The sequence below is a fragment of the Lissotriton vulgaris genome, chromosome 2_1, assembly GCF_964263255.1.
Source record: "Lissotriton vulgaris chromosome 2_1, aLisVul1.2, whole genome shotgun sequence".
NCBI classification, from domain to species: Eukaryota; Metazoa; Chordata; class Amphibia; order Caudata; family Salamandridae; genus Lissotriton; species Lissotriton vulgaris.
The window spans coordinates 1579603928-1579616033 of record NC_141687.1 but is presented as its reverse complement, the minus strand read 5'-3'; positions in this window follow the sequence as shown (position 1 = coordinate 1579616033).

The following is a 12106-nucleotide window of genomic DNA, read 5'->3' as shown; positions in this document are numbered from 1 at the left end:
CAAAGTGGTTGTTGAGGGAACTTATTCTTAGATTTGGATTTCTAGCTATATTGGAATCAGATGGAGGTACACTCTTCCATAATGAAGTCATGTAGTTGCTGTGCATTGCATTGAGTGTGGATTGGAGACTGCATTGTAGTTACAGGCCGGAAGCATCAGGAATGGTGGAGCAGGTCAACGGTATTTTGAAAGTGTGGTTGGCGAAATCATGTGCCGCGACATCTCTGAAGTTAGCTGATGCATTCCATTTAGTGGTATTGAGTTTGTGCAGCATTCCTCACAGGAGAAGTAGGTTGTCGCCTTAAGAGTAACAGATGAGAAGAGCAATGTATTTGGATACTGTGCCTGCGATTGCATTAGTGAACATTACAGATTTGGTCCTTGACTAGTATAAAGAATTGGCTGATGTGGTTCGTTCTGTGTCTCATCAGGCTGAAGCAGCAACTGCACGGTCTTGAAAAGACCTCTGCCACAACATGAGCTCAGGAGATTGGATTCTCATCAGAAAACATGTAAGGAAAAACTGTCTTAAATCTTGGTGGCATGGACCATATGAAGTGATACTGGTGACTAACACTGCTATGAATTGTGGAGGAGTTCCAAACTGGGTCCATGTTTCTTAGGCCCGATGAATCACAGGTCCCTCTGATGAAACAGTTTCTCTCCCAGAGGTATTTCCAACCATGATTGAGGGATTACCAGAGGGGGCAAGACAAGCTGCGGAGGTATCTGAAGAGGCTATATACACACCAGATCGATCTTAGAAGGGTCAAGCTACACAAGGCCCTGGTATAGACTCTGAGGAGGTGGTAACGCTGCAAGTGGTATAGAGTCTGCCTCAGCGGAGGAGACTGGTGTGACAAATGGTTGTGCACAGTTAAAGAAGAGGGATGCTGCAGGTGAAACGTAGACTGTGAGGTAGAGGAGAAGGAATTTGAGACTAAAATCTCAAAGAGAACTTGCAACAATAGATGCATCTTCAGAGTTGGAACTTGCTAAAACTGAGCTAATCACAGAAGGTGCAAGAATGTCCAGGAGAGTTCAGTGCTGTGTCTGAGATGTTCCTCTCCAGAGTGGACTTATCTGGTTACAAATGCAGGTGAGAGCGAGGTCTGAGATTTCAAAACAGGTTGTCGAAATTTTGCTGAGAGTTCCTGCAATTCAAGCTAATGCACTTCTGTCATTGGCTGTACCTTTCCCAATAAGCAGGAGCAGCTTGTATTTGCTAAAAGAGGCAGGGTGGGGGAGGGATCAGAGGATGGATGGGGACAACAGAGATTCAAAAAATATTTACAAAGGGAGGAGGGGGGAACTGGGGAGAACAATTAAAATAAATTCAAAATTAAACTTACCTGCTGCCAAATTGTGTCATGCTCTTCAACTCCTCTCAGCTGCTGCAGGCAGGCACAGGCTCCCAGCCTTCCCTGCAGCCAATCCTGAATCTTATCTCACATGAGAGCACCTTCAGTATTGGCCTATGTGCCGATAATGTGTGCTCCAGAACAGACTGGGAGTCTTAGGCTGCTCTCTCCAGCCCCAGCAATACAACTGGGGTTGGAGAGGGGTCACTGCGCATGTGGTTTTCAGCCAGCCTGAGACCACCGGCCATAAAACAAATATGCAGTGTAGGTAGAGCCCACCACTCCCTCTCCAGCCTATCATAACCCTGTGCAAAAGAAACAATTTATGGAGGGAATGCTGGACAATGCACACATTCACCCCCAGTCACAAGGATCTTGGTTTAATCCATCATTCTTTTGCTCACATCACCACCCCGGTTTGGACCCAGCCATATGCAAACCAGTCTTGACCCTGTTCCTTGTGGGAACAGTCCAGCCCAAACTACCAAACCAGGTCCTCCCTGAGCAGGAGACAAGCACCCTGGGACCGCTTTCTGGGCATCACCCTTCATCAGCCAGGCTAGCTTGAATCCAGTAGTGTAGTGAGCACAGGACCCACGTCTGGACACACCCTTCCCACTTAGGGCGACATATGCAAAAAAAACAATTGATGGACGGAATGCTGGACAATGCAAACATTCACCTCCAGTCACAAGGATCTGGGTTTAATCCATCATTTTTTTGCTCACCACACCACCCCAGTTTTGACCCAGCCCTATCCTGGCTGATGATGGCTGAAAGCCCAAAACCGGTCCTAGGATGCTTGTTTCCATTCCAGGGAGAACCTGGCCTGGCAGTTTGGGCTGGACTGTTCCCATTGGGTGCAGGGTTAGGACTGATTTGCATTTGGCTGGGTCCAAACTGGAATGGCATGGTGAGCAAAAAAACAATGGATTTAGGCCTAGATCTCTGTACTGGGGTGAATGTATGACATTGTTCTGCATTCAGTCCATCAATTGTTCCTTTTGTATTTGTCACCCCAAGTGGTACGGGTATGCTCAGATGTGGGTCCTGTGCTCTCCATGCCGCTGGAGACAAGCTATCCTGGCTGATGAGGGCTGAAAGCCCGAAACCGGTCCTAGGATGCTTGTTTCCAGTTCAGGGTGGACCTGGCCAGGCAGTTTGGGCTGGACTGTTCCCATTGGGCGCACGGTTATGACTGATTTACATATGGCTGTGTCCAAACTGGAATGGCATGGTGAGCAAAAAAACAATGGATTTATGCCTAGATCTCTGTACTGGGGTGAATGTATGACATTGTTATGCATTCTGTCCATCAATTGTTCTTTTTGCATTTGTCACTCCAAGTGGGACGGGTATGCTTAGACGTGGGTCCCGTGCTCTACATGCCGCTGGAGTCAAGCTATCCTGGCTGATGTGGGTTGAATGCCCGAAACCGGTCCTAGGATGCTTGTTTCCAGGCTAGGGAGGACCTGGCCTGGCAGTTTGGGCTGGACTGTTCCCATTGGATGCAGGGTTAAGACTGATTTGCATATGGCTGGGTCCAAACTGGAATGACATGGTGAGCAAAAGAACAATGGATTTAGGCCTTGATCTCTGTACTGGGGTGAATGTATGACATTGTTCTGCATTCAGTCCATCAATTGTTCCTTTTGCATTTATCACCCCAAGTGGGACGGGTATGCTCAGATGTGGGTCCTGTGCTCTCCATGCCGCTGGAGTCAAGCTATCCTGGCTGATGAGGGCTGAAAGCCCGAAACCGGTCCTAGGATGCTTGGTTCCAGTCCAGGGAGGACCTGGCCCGGCAGTTTGGGCAGGACTGTTCCCATTGGGCGCACGGTTAAGACTGATTTGCACATGGCTGTGTCCAAACTGGAATGGCATGGTGAGCAAAAAACAATGGATTTAGGCCTAGATCTCTGTACTGGGGTGAATGTATGACATTGTTATGCATTCTGTCCATCAATTGCTCTTTTTGCATTTATCACTCCAACTGGGACGGGTATGCTCAGATGTGGGTCCAGTACTCTCCATGCCACTAGAGTCAAGCTATCCTGGCTGATGATGGCTGAACGTCCAAAACCGGTCCTAGGATGCTTGTTTCCAGTCCAGGGAGGACCTGGCCTGGCAGTTCGGGCTGGACTGTTCCCTTTGGATGCAGGGTTAAGACTGATTTGCATAAGGCTTAGGTCCAAACTGGAATGGCATGGTGAGCAAAAAAATTATGGATTTAAGCCAGATATCTGTACTGGGGTAAATGGTAGACATTCTTCTGCATTCTGTCCATCAATTGTGCTTTTTGCATTTATCATAACCCTGGCCTTGCCCCAAGCTCTTGCACAAGCAAAATAAAACAATAAATTTGTTTTATTATCGTTTGATTTTCATTTAAACTTCTGGCAGGGGGTTGATGCTCCTCCACCACAGACCGTCATTGCCACCAAGGTTGAGTGGCTTACAGATATTGAAAAATAGAGAATTCCCCAGCTTCGGAGCTTCACAGTTTCCTACAGAGATTGAAGCAATGAGAGCTGAATTGTTACAACAAGTCATTGAGTAGTTTGGCTCTGATCTCATAAAGGATGTAAACTGAAGTTTGAACTAAGTTGCTTGAAAGAAGATAACCTAGGCCTGAGAGGAAGTATATTACAATTTAGGATTTTCATCTAGAAGAAGAAAGAAGGCTAGGGAAGCCTTCCCAGCTGAGTAAATACTGTGCAAAATTTCAAAGAGAAGTTGCTCAAGGACTTTGTTACATGTGAATAAAAGGCAGAGAAAAGAGACTGTGGGCCCGATGTATCAAGAATTGCTTTTGCGATTCTATAATAGCGAATTTTAATGATTTGCTGTTACAGAATTGCAAAATGCAATGTAGGTAGGTTTTGCTGAAAAATTTGCGGTTCCTAAATATTTCTTATTTGCGACTCGCAAATTGCGACTTGCGAATAAGGAATGGCTTCCCATTCATTCCTAGGGGCCTGGATGCACATAGGAATGAATGGGAATTGCATGTGCAATTTGCGAGTACCCAATAGGTACTAACTAATTTCGCATACAGTTTCAAGGGTGCAAGGATGCCAAATGGACACCCTGTTGCACCCTTGAAATATGAATGTGTGCACATGTGGCGCACATACATGCCCTAAGTGCAGATATGTACGCTACATAGCACCTTGAAAAATGCAAAAAAGTGCATTTGTAATGGAATTCGCATATTGCCACCAACTTGAAGTTGGTGGTTATCTGAGATTCCTTAAAGCCAGGTTGCAAATATTTTTTGCTTCGTGCAATTCATTTAAGGAATTGCAAATTGCGATTCCTTAAATGCATTTGCAAAATATGGAATCGCAAATTTTGTGATTTCTTATTTTGCGGAGGCCTTTTGGGATGATACATCCCAAAAGGATTTTTCCCGTTCGCAAACGGGCTGATTCACAGAATCCTTGATACATTTGGCCCGGTCTGTTGATCTTCTTACAAGCTGTAACCTGAACTGGTAAAATATGGAGTCTGGAAATTTGAATCATGGGCACAAATGTATTATAGCTACACTAATTGTAGGAGTAATTATAGTAATAGATGTAGTCATTACAGAGTGCACACAAGGGTGAGGAACATTGAGCGGGGGTACATGGGCCATCCACACCTACCACTGATGCCTGAAAAGACGGTACATAAGGATCTGAAAAAGGCTTACTTAAGCAAACTAGTTGCTTTCTCCATGTAGATTTGTCCAAGGGGGATTACACACCGAATGCTTATGATAAACTGTTGTATGAGCTTGTTGACATTATGGAAGTGAGAGATTGTTATGTGTGCATGCAATTACCTGCTTCAGTTGAGAAGTAAATTATCTATCACCACCTACCCTTGTCATATGGTATTAGTTGTAGTTTAATCCTTAGTATGTTCTATGGAAAAGGCCACTGAGAGTACTACTTCTCGAATTATGATGTGGTACTCTTAGAAATATCAGTTTATAAACAGCTGAACAATATGATTATATCATAAGTAGGGCTCCCAGTTTTATGGAATTAATTTTTGTAGACATTTCCATCTGTATTTAGTAGCCATGGGTGTAGTTTGCGAAGTAGCGCTACGCGTGGCTACGCGAAGTGCACTTCGCACTACGCGAGCTGCGCATAGCTACGCGAACTGCGTAGTGCACTGTGCAAAATGCTGCTCACACTGATTGCACAGTGCCGCATGCTTGTCCGCACTGTGCAATCAGTGCAAACTGCATGCTGCACAGTGAAAGCGGTCATTTTCTACCACTCGAGTAGATTTCTACTCGAGCGGCAGCTTTCTTAACGTGGACTGGTAGTTTCTCATCCTGCGGGGTCACAAGCATACATGACCACTCGCAATGAGAAACCTGACCTCCCTGCAATGAGAATCTCGCTGGGAGGTTTATTTTCCATGCTCGCGATAGGCAACTTGATGTTGCTGATCGCCGGGATATCATTTTGCTTGCTCGCGGTCACCAACTTGACGTTGAGAACCGCAAGCAAGCAAAAAATTACCGCTACGCTATGCTGGTTTGCACTGTGCTACGTGCAATTTGCGTAGTGCGAAGTAGCGCAAACTTCGCAAACTACGCGACCGTAGCGTAGTGCTTTGCCCATGGTTAGTATTTAGCCATATTTATTTTTTGTTACTTTTAACTGTATTCATCCATATTTATTTTGGGTTTTGTGAAAAAATAAAGCTACATTTAGTATATTTTCACATTTATTTAACTGATAAATATGCACTCATGCTTGAACACCTGCCAGATTTCAATGACATGAACACGCGCAGAAGTTAAATCAAGACCCTTATATGAACATTTGCAGATTTCACAATCAACCTTGTACATATCTACTGCTGTTTAAACCTTTCTGCTAAAATGCTTTTCTTTTTTTTTTCTTTTTTTAGGCCCCTTACCTATCAATGCACACAGCTATTTGCCTGGCAGTCATGGCAGATAATATTAAGAATCACTCAAAAATATCAACCAGATTGTTATCCATATTTAAAAATAAATACGGGCAAGAAACAAGTATTTTTCTGTCTGTATTTATCTGTAAAAACGAAAAACAGGGAGCCTTAATTATAAGCAAATAGAGAGAATGGAAAAACATTTCGCACATCGACGTAGCTTAACTTGCATATTAACAGACATAGAAAATAAATTCACAGTTCAAGTAAAGGATAGACATAGGGGATTGGTTGTTAAGACCAATAACAAGGACAAGAATTCTGAGTGGACCAAGGAGGAGTTAGCTCACAAGGCTAAGGGTAGTTCTGGTCTGATAGGTTTAGATTGGGAGCAATGAGGCAAGCTTTGCATATGTCAAGTTCAGAGCTGTTATGATACTGTATTTGTGGGACAGAGCGTTTGTGATAATATCTTCCAAGTCAATGGTCCTTGGAAAACGTTTCTGCAAGAGTCAGTTTTAATGGTCCCAGGAGTATATTTTGTGTGTGGAAAGAATCCATATGTTCGGCTTCCTTGCAAATGGTCTGGTACTTGTTATGTGGCAGTCGTGTTTACAAAGATATACGATGTGGAAGAATTTGGAGGGTTTGAAAAGCAAATCAAACAGCAGGGAAAAATATGGACTGAGTGCTGGTGAAGTTGTAGGAAACATATTTGGATCAATCAAATCTAGTTTGGGAGTGGTATTGAATGACATCAAGATCAGAAGGTTGTCTACCATAGTGGATGTTTTCAGTTAATATGGCCAAGTCTTTGCTATCCATAGATAAGGGGATGGTCTCGTTAAGGGCGATGGTAATGTTGTCCTCTATTCTGATGGATGGAGTTCAATCTGTCAAATGCTAACTCAAGCCCCACATTTACTATTATGTTTAAATCATTTAATATTTCTTCAAGGAGATGAGAAGAAGAGAAAAAGAAAAAGTATGACCAGTGTCAATCCAGGCCAAAATTTCTGCACTGTGTTTACGTACCTGTAACCAGACCCAATTTCATTAATCTTCTAGACAATCTTTTAAGCAGTATCATCTCACGAGGGACACTCTCAAGGTAGTTTTTGATCAGGCAGCAGTCAGCAGGGGATTCTCCAAGCGGAAGAACAGGAGAGCGGGAGTGCTGTCTCGCTTGAAGGATATTGTTATCACAAATCAGACCCTTAAAATTTTGTAGTGTACTACACAACAATATTTGCTAGGTTTTGTGTCTTTCTTAGTAATCTAATATAGGTGGTTAGTTATTTGAAGCATAACTGCTGCATTGTTTATGGTGTTTTTAAAATTTAAATGCATAGAAGTTAATGTCCTTTTGGTGGACAGAAAAGGAAAATTTGTATCATAGGGGTGATAACACATTTCTGTCATTGTTTAAATTATTAGTTGGTGCTGCCTACTGTGGTGGTTTATGTATGTATGCATATAGTATTTCTGTAATGCAAACTTCACCAAAAGACTGTTGAACTCTGGTGAGGTGATTCCATCATGTGTGTTGGACTTGGCCCTTTTTACAGGGTCAACCCTGAACTTTTTGCCTTCCTCCTGTATTTTTTCTGAACTGTTTTTGTTGGTGTTATGACTCTGGGCACTTTACCACTGCTGATCAGTGCTAAAGTGCATATGCTCTCCCTATGTTAAATTGATGTATTGATTAGTGACTCCATTATTGTGTTATTTGATTTACCTGTCAATCCCTAGTAGAGTGCACCATGTGTGCCCAGGGCTTGTAAATCAAATGCTGTTGGTGGGCTTGCAGCACTGGTTGTGCCACCCACAGAAGCAGCTTGTAAATTGTGTCTCAGGGCTGCCATTGCAGAGCCTTTGGGCAGTCCAGTACTGCCATGTCGACTTGGCCAGTGCACCCACTTGCCAGTCCCTAAACCTTCCCTTTTCTTCATATCAGACACCCCTGCGGTAGGCACAAGGGCAGGGTGCATTGTAAGTATAAGGTAGGACATGCCCTGGTGTGTGTGGCATGTCCTAATAGTGAATTACAGCCATTTTCGTTTTTCACTATTGTAAGGCTACCTGTTCGCCATAGGCCAGAATGGGCAGTTTGATTATTACAGCTGACTCAGGAAACATGGTAGGAAATCGAGTTTAGTATGCCTGAACTCAGAATGATAAAATACATCTTTTAGTGAAGTTGGTTTTAACCACTTTTAGGAAGTTGGTATTTTCTCGCCTAAATATCCAAGCCTGTCTCTGCTAGGTTGTGTATTGTGTGTCTGGTTCTGTGAGTGACAGGGCCTGGGGGATTCCAGGAGACAGGGTAAGTCAGCCCAGTGGTGAATAGAGAGATCTGCATCTTGATGGGAGGGATGAGTTGCACCTGGGACCTGAATAGGGCTGTACCTTCCCTGCACAAAGCTGGCTCCACATCCTGCTGTGCAACTGATTTCTCTGCCCTGCACTGTGAAAGGAAAGAAGGAGTCATGTAAACAGAGTGCTCTTGGACTGACCAGAACAAGTTTGGACACGGCAAAGGTCCCTCTTCTGCCTTCAGAAAACAAAGAGAAAAGTAGTATAAATATGGGGACCCAGACCCCAAAACTTTAGATCACTTCTGGGAACAAGACGAACCCTTTGCCAAGGAGAAGAACCAAGGAAGCTGCAGGAGTTTGAACTGCCCCCCTGCCAGTGTGCTGTGTTGCTGGGTTGGCCTGCAGTGGTTTCTTTATTGCCAAGGAAAGGAGAAGGAACATTCAAAGAACTTTAATCATCTTGCAGAATATTTCTCCAAGGGCTTGAACTTGTGCTTGCCTCCTGCTGAAGTCTCAGGGACAAAAGACTTCACCTCCAGCTCCCCACTGAATTTCCTTGCTGGGAATTCTATCTGCAGAAGCCTGCATGTCACTGGGAGCTGTAAGTGCGACGCAATGAGAAGAAACGTGTCGCCACCGCAGCTGTAATCGTCGCATTGCCGGAGAAGCATGCCACCCCCGCATCTCCCCAGAAGCGTGTCTTCGTCACAGCTATCTTCCGTCGCATCACCAGAGAAGCGTGTCGCAGGGCCTGTTGTGGCTCCAAAGTACAGAGTCATCGCAAGGCTGCCAGGGCATGTACACATCATCTTTGCATCGTCGCATCAAGGGCGCCATCTTATCGCATCGCACCGGGATTGTCGCATTGCATCGAGGCGCCATCTTGCGCATCACAACCGGGCAGCAGGCCGAGAATGTAGGCATCACCTCCGCTCCGGTAAGGATCAAGAGGCATCCTCTACTCTGCGCAAGCATTGAGGCGTGACGCATCATCTCCACCGAAGCAAGGAACCAACACATCTCCCACTCTGCGAGCCTTTTGTTTGTTTTGCGTTAAGCATCCAGGCACTTTTGTGAGAACTGTGTCGCATTTATCACCAACTTGAACTAAGTAACTTCTACCATCTTTAAGTCAATTTTGAGTACAGTATTGTGGATTTTTGTCATTTGTGGTCTATATAAAGAATACTTATTTTATAAAATCTGTCTGTGTCCATCTGTAGTGTTTTCACTGTATTGCTGTGTGTATTCACAAATGCTTAACACACTGCCTCTGAGATAAGCCTGTTTGCTCGTGCCAAGCTACCAAGGGGGTGAGCAGGGGTTATCTGGGAGTGTAATCCCCTTATCCTGACGTATAAGCAAGAGTCCCTATTTGGACAAAGGTGTATACATTTGCCAACTAGAGACCTCCATTTCTAACAATGTGAAAAATATTAATCCAAAGGTGGGATTTGATCAGGCATCTTTGAAACGAATCATGAGTTTTTTTTATTGTTTCCTTGTGAAACGTATGATTAGTGTTCTAAAAAGTTCAAATGAGGACACATTTTCAGTAAATGTGCAAGTTCCTTCTTCATCTATGTGAGAAAAAATACACTTTTAGCTACAGTTTTTCAGTTGATGACCAGGCTTCTACTGTAGGTTCGGCAATAGTTTTTACTGAACTGCTAATGTGCTAACAGACTATATTCATAGAAAAGTGAGGCATACTTAAATGCCATACTGCCTGGAAAGGAGTAGTTTAACTGAAAGCATTTTCTGTGGAGAAAGCTGTCATTAATGAACAAAGTGATGCACAGGCGGTGCAAGAGACTTGCAAATGAGCCCAAAAAATGTTTTGCCTCATTGTTTATTTTGAATGCTGAAATTAAAATATTTCTTTAAAAAATGTGAGGGTGTAAATTATTTTGTACTCTTATGTGACGATTTATATTTTTACAAAGGTTAAATAGTTATAGGGTGAGATCCCCAAAAATTTACATTCCACATATATTTCCTCGCTCAATCCATGTAATTTCGGACTCCTTCACTTTAAAATAAATATATGTACAACAAAGGGTTTTTGTCCAGAAGTTTTAAGGGGCAGAAAGTTATATTAAAGTGTGCTTATTTAAAAAAAAGTGTATTGTCAGTAGAATAGTACAATGGAAGGAAACAATAGAAACATCAACAATGCTAGTTTTTTGAAACACTACTTATTCCCTTACGTAAGTATCTCAGTAATGAATAAACTTTTTCAAAACACAATAAAAATTGTACTGCATGAATCACACATTTAAAGCTAGTTTTTACAGACTAGGACTACACCAATGAAAAGATAAAGAATATTTCAAGGGTTCATTTCTAGAACTTCAAGGAGCACAAATAAAAACATTTTTATGTGCTTATTATACTTCATGCACATGAAATAAACATTGCTAAAGCTGCCTTGTCCAGAACCCTATGTCCCATCCCAGGCACATTTTCTGAGATCTATTAGCACTCTAGTGCTTTATTTGATCCATGTGCTCTTCAAAAATGGCATTACAGCAACAAGGCCTAATGATATGTGGGTTGTGACAGTCACACAGCATATCTATGAACCCATTAAAAATGCTTTTTTGTCAGTGCACAGTTGTCTGATTTACAATACGAGTTAATATATTGATGTAAATAAATAATTTACTCTTAATTTCTATGCAGGTAAGTACTTAATCAATAATAACTCAATCGGAAATGAAAGAAAACAGAGTCCGTGGTGTTAGAGTTCTTAGGGGTTTTATTCCTTAAAAAGGAATGGTCAAGACCAAATTATCATGTTCCGAACACCACACAGGGTGTCAGAAGGGATAGAGCGCGCTACATTTTATTAACAGTACATAGCTTATGTACTTATTTTGCATCATTGGAAACAGTATAGAAGGCGTAACAGCAGAGAGAAGACAAGATAACAGTATACACGTGGTACATGTGCGTAATCAAGAGGCGTGAACTAGAGGTGTGTTCTAGAAACGTCACAGGTAGTTGTCACCATAGGGGTGGCACTAACAGAAAATGTTGCAATGTCAGCAGAAATCGGAAACTTGGATGCGCGCGCAGCTGCATGACGTGTGCATGACATGGAGTCGGAGGGTGCTGGGGACTTGACATTTGCACTGACGGAAAGAGACAGAAGTCTGGCATGTCAGATCAACTTGTGCTTCTATCATATCTGATATCTGATGTTTAGGAACTAAGCTATCTGGGCGGAAAGGTCTCTGGGGCAGAAGCTATTCTATACTGACTGTGAGTGCATGTATAAGCGCCTGAATGTCTGTATGAGAAGCGTGGGGCACGGGGCCTTCCAGGGGAGCATGGCAACAGAAGCTATGAATTACTTGAATTAGTTGCATAGAGACAGGTCGGCCCTTTGGCCCTGCAGCTGAGGAAGGATGTTTACTGGAGCTAGCAGGCAGGAATGTATTTTCGGGGAGGGAAACAGATAACTCGAAGGTTATAGTCAATCTTGGCAGGCAGCAGGCTGAG